At 43.3% G+C, this 12,656-nt stretch overlaps 1 protein-coding gene across 5 annotated transcripts in view; it reads left to right on the forward strand.

Annotated features, from left to right (window-relative positions):
- The first annotated feature begins 1,241 nt into the window (after nucleotides 1–1,241).
- PPP4R3B (protein phosphatase 4 regulatory subunit 3B) overlaps nucleotides 1,242–12,656 on the forward strand; it is a 119,750-nt gene continuing 108,335 nt past the window's right edge. For all 5 annotated transcript variants that reach the window (XM_063594936.1, XM_063594938.1, XM_034953183.3 and 2 more), the window contains exon 1: nucleotides 1,242–12,604. The gene's annotated coding sequence lies outside the window, so the exon portion shown is untranslated. The remainder of the gene's footprint in view (nucleotides 12,605–12,656) is intronic.

The following is a 12,656-nucleotide window of genomic DNA, read 5'->3' on the forward strand; positions in this document are numbered from 1 at the left end:
AATGGGTAGACACTGGAATCATGTGACAAGTTTATCAGGCTTTTGCAAAATTCCAGACTCATGAGAGTTGAGACTAGAGTGGTAGACAGTGGAAATGAAAAGAGAGTTGTTTTAGTTAAAGATTCTTGCTAAAGCAAAGAGGGAAAATGATCATGGGACCGTGAGTTTATTTTATGGAAGCCAAGTCACACCCTGTGGAAGACTGGAATGAGGACTAACAAGCCATTAAGAACTAGGGCAGTTCATCTCTGCTTAATTATGGAGTCTCATGGCCTCTCTTTTGTGCTTCTTTCCACACAACTGCTTTTTTAAATGTTTATTTATTTGTTCGTTTTTATTCTCTGCAAACCTGTTTTCTCAGCATAGGGCAAAGGATGGCTGTCTCACAGGACGTTACCTGTCCTTTATAGGTTTGTGTTCTTTTGGAGGAAATGACAAGCTCAGCTTGGGAAAGGTGTTAAACCTGACTGAGATTGCCAGATAAAATAATGATGCCAAATTAAATTGGAATTCCAGATAAACAGATGTTCAGTGTAGGTCCCATGTAACACTAAAAGATTATTCCTTGTTTATCTGAAGTTCAAATAATTTAACTGAATGTCTTATATTTTTATTTGCTAAGTCTGGTAACCATCAGCCAGATATAAGCAACTGGTCAGACAATTGTCTATATTTTTATTTGCTAAATCTGGTAACCCTAAACCTGGTATAAGCAACTGGTCAGAAAATTACCAAGAGCTCACTTCTGAGAAGAGAGTGTATTCAGAAAAAGTGGGCTGGGCACATACCAAGATGTTGCAGAGCAAATATAAGGGATAATGGATGGACTTAACCCAGATAAAATGGGGAGTCAGTGGAAAGTGGAGGGAAGAGAGCGGCAGTTATGACTAAGGATTTCAGGCTGAGGATTGTGAGGACAATAGGATCTGTTACATAAATAGAAACTAAAAGGGACAAAATAGGGTTGTTTTTGTTTTTGAGATGGAGTCTCGCTCTGTTGCCAGGCTGGAGTGCAGTGGTGTGATCTCGGCTCACTGCAACCTCCGCCTCCCAGGTTCAAGCGATTCTCCTGCCTCAGCCTCCCGAGTAGCTGGGATTACAGCTGTACGCCACCATGCCCAGCTAATTTTTGTATTTTTAGTAGAGACGGGGTTTCACCATGTTGGCCAGGATGGTCTCAATCTGTTGACCTTGTGATCTGCCCGCCTCAGCCTCCAAAGTGCTGGGATTACAGGCGTCAGCCACCATACCTGGCCAATGGACAAAATAGTTTTAAAGAGTTTAAATAGTTTTAAATAGTTTAAAGATGGCCTGGGTGTGGTGGCTTGTAATCCCAGCACTTTGAGAGGCCAAGGTGGGTGGATCACATGAGCCCAGGAGTTCAGTACCAGCTTGGGCCAAATGGTCACACCTTGTTCTACAGAAAATAAAAAAATTAGCCTGGCATGGTGGTGCGCACCTGTAATCTCAGCTACTTGGGAGGCTGAGGGCTCAGGTAGGAGGATCACTTGGGCCCGGTAATTCAAGGCTGCAGTGAGCTATGATTGTCCCACTGCACTCCAGCCTGGGCAACAGAGCCAGACCGTGTCTCAAAAAAGAGAGAGATGTCTGACTCATTAAATATGAGTATGAAGTCATCAACCAACAGACAGGTAAAATGGTCTAAAAGGCAATTTGGTAATAAGTGACTTTTGTAGAGGTAATATTGAAAGCAACCTCAGTTTTGCCATCTCAAGCATATCTCAGATCATTGCAAGAGGCTTCAATATAACTGAAATTTACAAATTAATTTTAATGTAATAAAAACTTTAAAACTACCTATTAGGAGCACAGTACTCTGCTATGGAATAGTTTGTTTCCTTCAGGGACTTAAATATAGTCTAATACAGAGTTACTAATTAATGAAAGGCAGGTTGGTGAGCACTATAATGAAAGTTTTTAAAAAGTCATGCTATAAAAAGAGAAGAGGTAAACTAGAAGGAAAAATGAAGGTTTCTAAGAAGTGGAATTTGAACTGGATTTCAATATAGAGAGTTAGTATTTGAGCTGGGCTTTAAAGGACGATTATAAAGGGAAAGGCACTTTGTGGAGAAGGAACAGTTTTATTAATGGATGAAGAAGCCAGTAAATAGACGTCAGATTGTGTGGGAGTTTAGAATATGAGATTTAGTACTCTGACTTTATCCTGCATGGGATGGGAAGCATTGAAAAATACCCAGTGTTTCATGAAAACCAAAATTGAGTTGTTGACTATAAACAGTTTTTTTAATACTATGGTTATAAAATTTAATGCAATTGCCTAGGACTCATAACCTAGAAGAGATGATTAAAAAAAAAGCAAACATAAAAATTTATAGATCATTATCATTTATGAGGACAGTTATAAATTGTCATAATATTAAGAGAAAACCATATGGTCACCAGATGCAAAAAATGGTCCTGTTTTTCTTTTTTTTTTCTTTTTTTTTTTTTTAGAGACAGGGTCTTGCTCTGTTGCCCAGGCTGGAGTGCAGTGGCAGGATCATAGTTCACTGTAGCCTCAAACTCCTGGGCTGAAGTGATCCTCCTGCCTCAGCCTCCTGAGGTGCTGGGACTGCAAGCATGCACCAGCATGCCAGCAAATTTTTTGCTGTTGTTGTTCTTTTAGAGACAGGGTCTCACTATGTTGCCCAGGCTAAAAAGAGACTTTTTTAAAAAAAATAATTCAATATCCATTTCCTAGAGAGTTTAGAATATCAGGAAATGTCCTTAATGTCACAAGTGGTATGTATCAAAAATTAGGAACATGTATACAACACTGGAAACATGGCCATTAAAGTCAGGAACAAAACAAGAATCACCAGTGTTCTGGATGTCCTAATCAATGTGATGAGATTAAAAAGGGATACTGGGAAAGAACAAAAATATTTGCAGATGATCATCTAAAAACCACTATTTATTTTTTAGACAGGGTCTTACTGTCACTCAGGCTGGAGTGCAGTGATATAATCATAGCTTACTGCAACCTTGAACTCCTAGGCTCAGCCTCCCAAGTAGCTGGTACTACAGGTATGGACTACCATGCCTGGTTAATTTTTTTAATTTTTAGTAGAGGTGAGGTCTCGCTCTGTTGCCCAGGTGCTGATCTCAAACTCCTGGGCTCAAGCGATCCTCCCACCTTGGCCTTCCAGAGTGCTGGGATTACAGGCATGAACCACCATGTGAAGCCTAAAAAAACACTTTAAATTGGTATAAAACAGGCCAGGTGGCCGGGCATGGTGGCTAACACCTGTAATCTCAGCACTTTGGGTGGCCGAGGTGGGCGGATCACAAAGTCAGGAGTTTGAGACCAGCCTGGCCAACATGGCGAAAACCCGTCTCTGCTAAAAATATAAAAATTAGCCAAGTGTAGTGGCAGGTGCCTGTAATCCCAGCTACTCGGGAGGCTGAGGCAGGAGAATTGCTTGAACCCGGGAGGTGGAGGTTGGAGTAAGCTGAGATGGTGCTATTGTACTCCAGCCTTGGCAACAAGAGCAAGACTCCATCTCAAAAAACAAAAAAAACAGTCCCGATGTGGTGGCTCACGCCTGTAATCCCAGCACTTTGGGAGGCCAAAATGGGCAGATGACTTGAGTCCAGGAGTTCAAGACCAGCCTGGGTGACATGGGGAAACCCCATCTCTGCAAAAAATGCAAAAATTAGGAGGCTGAGGTGGGAGGATGGCTTAAGCCCAAGAGGTAGAGGTTGCAATGAGCCAAGATTGCACCACTGCACTCCAGTCTAGACAACAGAATGAGACTATCTCAAAAAATAAATAAAAAGTGGTTACAAAACAATTGGGACTAGTAAGTGAGCAGTAACCACATAAATATGCCAAAATAAATAGCTATCTTCTCCTCAAGTTAAAAGCTGCCATGGTGTGAATTCATTTCCACTTTTTCAAAGCCATCACCTTTTCCAGGCTTTGAAAAGCTAACCTCGGGACTACTTGCTGAGGTTAAATCTGTCCCAAAAAAGTACCCCAAGTCCATGAAGTCTTGCTTATGTTGTCTTAAATTCCAGCCCCCTTAATTGAACACCCTTAAAATCCAATCCTAAGTATACTTCTCTGGCTGCTGATAGTCATGGTAACTTATTTCAATTCCTTCGGTGTGTAATCTTTCCTTTCTTATCAGGGCCAGCAGTTCCTAGGCAGATTATGCTGAGATGTTAACTCCAGTTACCATGGCTTGGCAGCCAGGAGAAAAACTAAGAACAATTATGGAAGAGGTCTTTCTGTAATGAGGGAAGTGCTTGCTCTTACTAGGAAGTATGAGCCAGTTCTGTAAGCTCTCGAGTGTCCAGAGGTATCTACAGAGCCAAAATCCTCAGGGGCACCCGTCCCATGTTTCAAAGCTTCAGGCTGGTTTCCCCAACCAGGGCCCTGACTACATACTGGATCTCCCTAGGCTGAGCATTCAAATATCTTTAGAGCTCTGTGACCATCCAATCCCATTTCTGCTCTTCCACTGCAGGAAATAAAAGTTTCTTTGTTAAGCTCCAGAGAAGCCCCCGGCTCCCACACTTAGCCTTTAACTGTTTAAGTGCTCTCGGTTTCTCATTATCCATCTGCAAGGCATTACTTGTCTTAGTAACAGTTGGCCAGCTCTGCTTTCTTTGTAGGCATCGTATTCCCCATATCTTTTAAATGCCTGAATTGCACGAGCAAGAGGATTTCCCTTCTCTGGGATGTTTTCCTAGGTCACTGCTGGCTAAATCAGGACTCAGATGGCTGCTTTGTGCCAGGGACCAAGTAAGCCATTGCCCAAAACCCATCTTACTATCTGTTTTCTTGCACCACTTGGTAAACCACCTGTCTGTTCTGGTCCTCAGAGAAGCAGATGTCAAGAAGGGATTAGACATGCAAGATATTTATTGGGGGAAATGTTTGTGAAGGATAAAGTGGGAAGGCTCAGGAATTGGCAGAGAGACTTCAGACTGTGGTGCAGGTCTGACTTCTGTAAAAAGAAGAGAAGGAAATATTGGGTAGAAAGAGCCTCGACTACACTGTAGTTCTAAGATAGTCTCATCCAGGCTGATGAGAAGTTCCCCAAGCCAAAGTTGCCCGTTAGAGGAGTTCTGCACTGGGCAAGAAAGAACAAGTTTAGTACTCCTACTGTGCTCAGCCACTAGCTGGGGGCGACTCCAGAGATATGTGGCATTGACATGAATGCATGGTAGTTCCAAAGGGGTGGCAGCTGGCTGTCAGTCACTTGTAGTCCCCAGAGTAGGTTCTCTTGAAGATCTGAGTGGAAACTTCTATGGCCACAGTCAAAACGCAATCCAGGGCCAGGTGCAGTGGTTCATACCTATAATCCCAACACTTTAGGAGGCTGAGATGGGAGGATTGCTTGAGCCGGTAAGTTTGAGACCAGTCTGGGCAAGATAGCCAGACCCTGTCTCAAAAATAACCCCATAATCATTCCAAAACTGTAGCAATTAAAACTCTGTCATACTAGAATTGACCAACTACAGCAATTGAAACAGTAGTGAATTCAGACTCAAACTCAGATATATGTATGTATGTATATGTATATGCATGTAAATTTAGTAAATAATATGATAAGATAGCATTTTCAATTTGTTTTTTCTATACATGATGTTGAGACAACTGGATATCCATTTGGAGGAAAAGTTTTAAATTAGCATCCTACTTCATATATATTTTAAAAATTCCAACTTGATTAAAGAACTAAACATTTAAAAACCATGAAAATATATTAGAACTCCAGAATACATGGAAAATTAACCATACACAGTATGTCATCTCTTTGACAGCTAAATAAATTTTTAAAAAGTGTAGAGCCCAAAAGGCAAACAAAATACAAAAGAAATTTCAACAAATGGTTGTATGATAAGCCGATGGAAGAGCAGTAGTAGACTTGACAGCAAAAGGCACATTCTAAAAGCCTCCACAGGTGGTTAAAGAAAAAAAGAAGAGGTAAGGCCAGGTGCAGTGGCTCATGTCTGTAATCCCAGTACTTTGGCAAAGAATATAAACAGTTCATAGAAAAGGACATACATGTGACCTTTTAAAAATATAAAAAGATGCCGGGCACAGTCGCTCACGTCTGTAATCCCAGCACTTTGGGAGGCTAAGGCAGGCGGATCACGAGGTCAGGAGATGGAGACCATCCTGGCTAACACGGTGAAAGCCCGTCTCTACTAAAAATACAAAAAATTAACCTGGCATGGTGGTACATGCCTGTAGTCCCAGCTAGTCAGTAGGCTGAGACAGGAGAATCGCTTGAACCTGGGAGGCAGAGGTTGCAGTGAGCCAAGATCACACCACTGCACTCCAGCCTGGGCAACAGAGCAAGATTCCATCTCAAAAAAATAAAATAAAATGAAATAAAATAAAATAAAATAAATAAATTAAAAGAGCTAATTCTTTCCACAAAATAATTAGAAAGGATCAGGGCAGAAAATTTTAGGGAAGGGTGAAAGCCTACATAAAGAACACCTACATCCCTGGGTCTATTCCCCAATCCCATATAACCAAAGGACTGCCACCGCACACACACACACACACATACACACACACTCATACCCACACATGCCCCTATAACACCACCACCACATCCCAGGAGCCTGATTTATTTTCTAGAATGGGAGAGACTCTTGAGAATATTAGTCACAGTAGGTAGTAGGGGATTGTGAAGCAGGGCTAAAGTGAGCATTAAGTGAAAGCCTGAATGCCAAACAGTGGGACCTCTAGCCTCCTTCCTCTGCCTCCTTCTAGAATACCTTTACCCAGGAAAGATATGGGGGAATCCCTGAATAAACTATTACTGCCCCCTCTCTACTCCCTGCAAGAGACAAGACTTCTAAAAACTGATATTTGGTGAGTGGTTGGGGAGGGACTATGATTGAAAGAGAAAGATCACCCTGAAGAAGACCAGAAGTCTATAGTTTTGCTCTTGAGAATAGAAAGCCAGATGGGGCCAAACCATGAAGAGCTTTGAATGGCATCATAAATAACTTTATCCTAAAAGAAATCAGGAACTTGAAAGATGTCAAGGGAATATAATATGGTCAGATTTATTCCATGAATCTTACTCAGTGGTGTGTCAAGAACTGACTGCCTGGAGATAGAAATTAGAGATCTCAGTCTGGGACTTTCAAATATGTAATATAAGTCTGATATGGTAGCTATTAAATTGCCTGCTAAAGGGAATGTCAAATTGAGTAGTAAACTTCTAAGGGAAGTTTCATTCTTTCAATAGTTATTGAGAACCTGCTATGTTTGACACCCTGTGCTAGACTAGAGATACAATGGTGAGAAAAAATGCAGTTCCCTGGACTAATAGAGGTTTTTCATCTAGATGAGAAGACAGTTATTAATCAGAAATCATACAAATAAATATAAAGCTACAAGTATGACAGGTGCTACAATGGAGGGGTGCATGGTGCTATACTCGTGTAATAGGATATAATGGATTCTCTGATTGTATTCCTAGCATCGATTTTACCGATACCTCATAGAGTAACATTCATGGGATTTAGGTGGGATTAACGTAACTTCCAGTTCCAAGGATAGGCCCTGATTTGCCCTGGCCAATCAGTGCTTGACATTCTCTAGACCACAAAACTCTAGGTTTAGGGGTGGAGATGTGACCTAAATTAGTTTAATCACATTGAAACTGTGAAATATGTGAAAGAAACTCTCTTTTGATATGGACAAAGAACTACATAACCTTGGGAGATCCTGGCCACCATTTTATGATACAAAAGGAGTAAGCCTTAGGATGAATCTGACATCAGAAAGAAAATTGAGTGGTAGAAGGAAATCAAGTTCCTGCTGATACTGTTAAGTCACTCAATCAAATCAACCTGAGGTTCACCTTATCTTCAGACTTCTCATTTATGTGAGCCAATAAATTCTCTTGTCATTTAAACTAGTTTAAATTGGATTTTTTGGTAATTGTAACATTCCAAGGGGGATTTGTTCGAATGTGGCTTTTGTCAAAGAAAAAAAAAAAACCCAGGGGATTTGAAATAGGCAGTCCAAGAAGGCTCCTCCAAGGAAGTGATAATAGTGGCAACATTTAAAAGATAAAATGGGAGTTATTAGGAGATGATTGGTGAGGAAGAAAGCTCCAGACAAAGAGAATACCTGTGCAAAGACAGCAAGCAGGGGCATCAGTCTGAAAAAAGAGTGTGCGGGTACTAAGATGCAGCTGGAGAGGTAGGCAGAAGCAGGATGAAAAGGGCTTTTTAAGTCATTGAAAGGATTCTGGCCACTGAAATATTTTTCATAACATATAGGGGTGGATAGGATACATCGTATAACACACATGACAGCCCCTCACAACAAATTATCCAGCCCCAGATGTCAGTGGTGCTTAGGTTGAAAAACTTTGCTCTAGGAAATTAACCTACAAAGATATTGGCACACATAAAACAACTTGCACAATCATGTTTGAAATTACGAACCATTGGAAATGACACAGATATACAATAAATGAGTTAAATAAATTAGGGTACATTTGTACAGTTGATGCAGGATTTTTCTTGGCCACTTTGACAGCTGGAGACCTCCGGCCGGCAACACCCCAACTACTCGGCCCACCAGGACGTGTCTGGCTTGTGCTCAGGCACGAATCCTGCAGCCACCATGGCCTCAGCCCCTGGCAGGAGGGGGTGTGTGAGTGAACGAGTGCAGGGCAGGAGTGGGCTCTGTGCGGGGCTTGTGGCTGGACCAGGTGTGTCACATTGAGGGAAATGTGGTGGCACCCAAACAGGGGTGCTCATGACCCTGAAGCCCCAGAGGAGGTGTTACAGTATGCTAAGCACTATTTTAGTTCTGCCGTCTGCAGGCCAATGGACAGTGGCATGTTAACAGCTCTATCAGTCCCATTGCCCCACTCGGGCCCGTGGCTTCAGGACTGGCTCTGCCCCACTGCTGCTTCCCATCGTCTTGTGTGGGACGGTTGCCCTCCACCAGCAGAGGGCAAAGGGCCACAGTGTGTACAGCCTTCTTTGTATCTGCGTTTGGTGGGTCCTGAATTTTTCTTCCGCGTCCAAGAATGAGGTCACGCTGACAATCAAAGGGTGAGGAGGGTGGAGAAGAGTTTTATTTGAACTATGAAACAGCTCTCAGGAGAGAGAGGATGCAAGGGTGGTCCCTCACTCAAAGTCAGGTGGTCTCTCTCTCAGTGTGGCTGAGTCCACAGCTTTTATGGGCTCAGAATGAAGGCGTGCATGCTGATTGGTTTGTGAGTATGCAAAAAAGGCTAAAACAACAGCACCACTCAAAGGTAGGTACAACAGTGTAGAAAAACAATTAGGAAAGGATATGTGTAAAATAGGTGAAGGGTGGGGATCAATCAGAAGAAAGCACGCCAAATGGGAAGAGAGGTTCTCAATCTGGTCTTGTGGCTAGCCTTTAAACTGTCCTCAGCTTGAAGGGTTTCACCAGGGACCTGCCCCTGTCTGCCTAGGATTTGTCTGCCTTTTGCAGCTATCACAGTGGGATACTATGTAGCCATTAAGTAGAATGAGTTAGCTCTATATACACACTGACCCAAAAAAGGCTGTCCTGGGCGCGGTGGCTCACCCCTGTAATCCCAGTATTTTGGGAGGCTGAGGCAGGTGGATCACCTGAGGTCAAGAGTTTGAGACCAGCCTCACCAACATGGTGAAACCCCATCTCTACTAAAAATACAAAAATTAGCTGGGCGTGGTGGCGGGCACCTATAATCCCAGCTACTCAGGAGGATGAGGCAGGAGAATCGTTAGAATCCGGGAGATGGAGGTAGCAGTGAGCCGAGATGACACCTCTGCACTCCAGCCTGGACTGTGTATGAAAAAAAAGAAAGAAAAAAAAGTGGGGGACAGGGGTTCAGATATGGTGGCTCACACTTGTAATCCCAGCACTTTAGGAGGTCAAAGCAGGCAGATCCCTTAAGCTCAGGAGTGTGAGACCAGCCTGGGCACCAACATGTAGAGACCCTGTCTCCACAAAAAATAAAAAGGAAGGAAAAGAATAGTATTCCATTACAGTCATGTGTCCCTTAACAATGGGGATGCTTTCTGAAAAATGCATCATCAGGTGATTTTTTGTCGTGTGAACATCATAGAGTGTACCTAAACAAACCTAGATGGTGTAGCCTACTACAGAGGTCCCCAACCTTTTTGATACCAGGGACTGGTTTTGTGGAAGACAATTTTTCCATGGAAAGGGGGAGTTGGATTCTCATAAGGAGTGCACAGGTTAGATCCCTTGCATGTGCAGTTTACAATAGGGTTCTCACTCCTACCAGAATGTAATGCCCCTGCTCATCTGACAGGGGGCAGAGCTCAGGCCGAAATGCTAGCTCCCCTGCCACTCACCTTCTGCTGTGCCGCCCAGTTCCTAACAGGCCCTGGACCACTACTGGACCACTACATACATATCTACATATAGTTACCTGTATATGCATAGAATATCTCTGGAATAAGACTAGATACATACTTTGTGGGCCCAGTGCAAAATAAAACCGCAGGGCCCTTGTCCAGAAACTTTTCTGAATTTCAAGTTAGTGACAGCAAAACATTAAACCAAGTGCCTATCTGTACAGGTCACCACCATGAAGCCAGCCCTGCTCTGGCAACATACACAGGAAAATGGAATAGAGGTGATTCCAAGAGGAAAATTCTATGAGTGGCAGGAGACAAAGACTAAAAGAAGACTTAGTTTTCACTATATATCTTTGCCTTTTTTTTTTTTTTTTGAGACAGTCTGTCACTCTGGCCCCCAGGCTGGAGTGCAGTGGTGCAATCTTGGCTCACTGCAACCTCTGCCTCCCAGGTTCAAGCGATTCTCCTACCTCGGCCTCCCAAGTAGCTGGGATTACAGGCCCCCACCACCACGCCCAGCTGATTTTTGTATTTTTAGCAGAGACAGGGTTTCACCACGTTGGCCTGGCTGGTCTCGATCTCCTGACCTCGGGCAATCTGCCCGCCTCGCCCTCCCAAAGTGCTGGGATTACAGGCGTGAGCCACCATGCCCGGCCTCTCTTTTTAATTTCATATGTGTAAAGGCATTACTTATTCAAAACAACAAAAAAGGAAGATTGTGGGCTTATTTGGTTAGCAACTCTTTGAAGTGGAACTTTGATGACTGCCTGAAGCAAAGAACATCTGCTGGGGAAAATATGGTTATGGGGGGCCCTCAGACTTGGACAAGCACTGAGCCCTGTGCTTTGGAGGGGTCTGAAATCCATGGAATCATGGGACTGTAGCCACCTGCAGCCCACTTTCCCTTTTTCAGACCATGCTGTGGGCACTCTAGAATTCCCTATCCCAAACGCCAAGCCTGACTCCAGGGTCTGCACAATCCTCTTCCCAAGTTCATTCTTCCTGGGGAGTAACCAAAGGGTGAGGCTTGGACAGAAGGCTGGAGAGTGTCTAACATCAGGCTCAAAAATTGTGTGAAGCATTCTCTGACTCTTCCAAGGCAGAAATGTTATTTTCTCTGAGGTCAAAATACATTTTGTCCACTTTCATCACATCAATTAATTGGCTCTATTGTTATGTATTATATTATGATGATTTTGTTCAAGTACATTTTCTGAGGTCTCTAGATTAAAAAAAAAACTATGAATCCAGATTTTGAAATTATTTCTATCAGCATGTGTTCTGTACACTGACCCACGTTGTAGTGTACTGCTGAAGGGTGTCCACACTTAAGCGATCTGGTCAAAACATAAGCACGTTTTAACAAGACCATTGATTAGTTATGACTACAACTCCCAAGATGCACTGCAGGGTCAGTGTGCGCGTCTCGCCTAGTTTTCACCTATCAGGCTAATGAGCCGCACAGAAGTGGCAGCTGAACAAGCTGAGAGACTGTATTAAAGAACGAATATAGCGGGGATGGGGAGCAGGCGTCTACGGTCCCAGCTACTCGGGAGGCTGAGGTGAGAGGATCGCTTGAGCCCTCAAGGCGGAGGCTACAGTGAGTCGAGATAGCGCCATTGCACTCTAGCCTGGGAAGCAGAGAGAGACTATCAAAAACAACAAAACGAATAAAGGGATTCTACCAAGAGTGAGCTGGACTGAAATAAACGACAGGCTACTACGACCCAATGCGTGACTATATCCACCGCACAATGTGCGATAATAGCCTCAATGCAGAGAGAATTCCTCCTTTCCTTATTCAGTACAAGAGAGCTCTATAGAGAACGCAGGAAATGCCCGCGAGAAACTCAGAAGTATCAAAACAATCACAGATATGTTAGGAAAGTAGCTCCCCGCCACTTCCCTAAACTTATCTGCAGACTTACTTTCCAAGGTTACAAACACAAGAAGAGCACTGTATTTTCATGAAGCGGAAACTGTGCTTTACAATCGCCAGCTACTAAGAACCTTAACGGTGAAGCGCTCTGCGAGAAACAGGAAATCGTCAACACACTTTCTGCATGAATTGCCTGGAGAGTTGTGTCCATAGACAATTCCTGGTTAGATGCTTAATTGTAGCAGACTCCATAACGGGGTTTAGCGGGTTTCCATTCGGCAGAAAGGGCTCCACGTTCTTTTTCACAGAAAGGTTTAAACTTATTTTTCCTCCTCAGGCGGACGAAGTGAGCGTCGTTCCCTGAAGGTATGAAACCCTTTTCCTTCCTTTCTGTCCCTGGTTACTCCGGTTCAAGGCT

Source organism: Pan paniscus, chromosome 12 (genome assembly GCF_029289425.2).
Source record: "Pan paniscus chromosome 12, NHGRI_mPanPan1-v2.0_pri, whole genome shotgun sequence".
In the NCBI taxonomy this organism is placed as follows: Eukaryota; Metazoa; Chordata; class Mammalia; order Primates; family Hominidae; genus Pan; species Pan paniscus.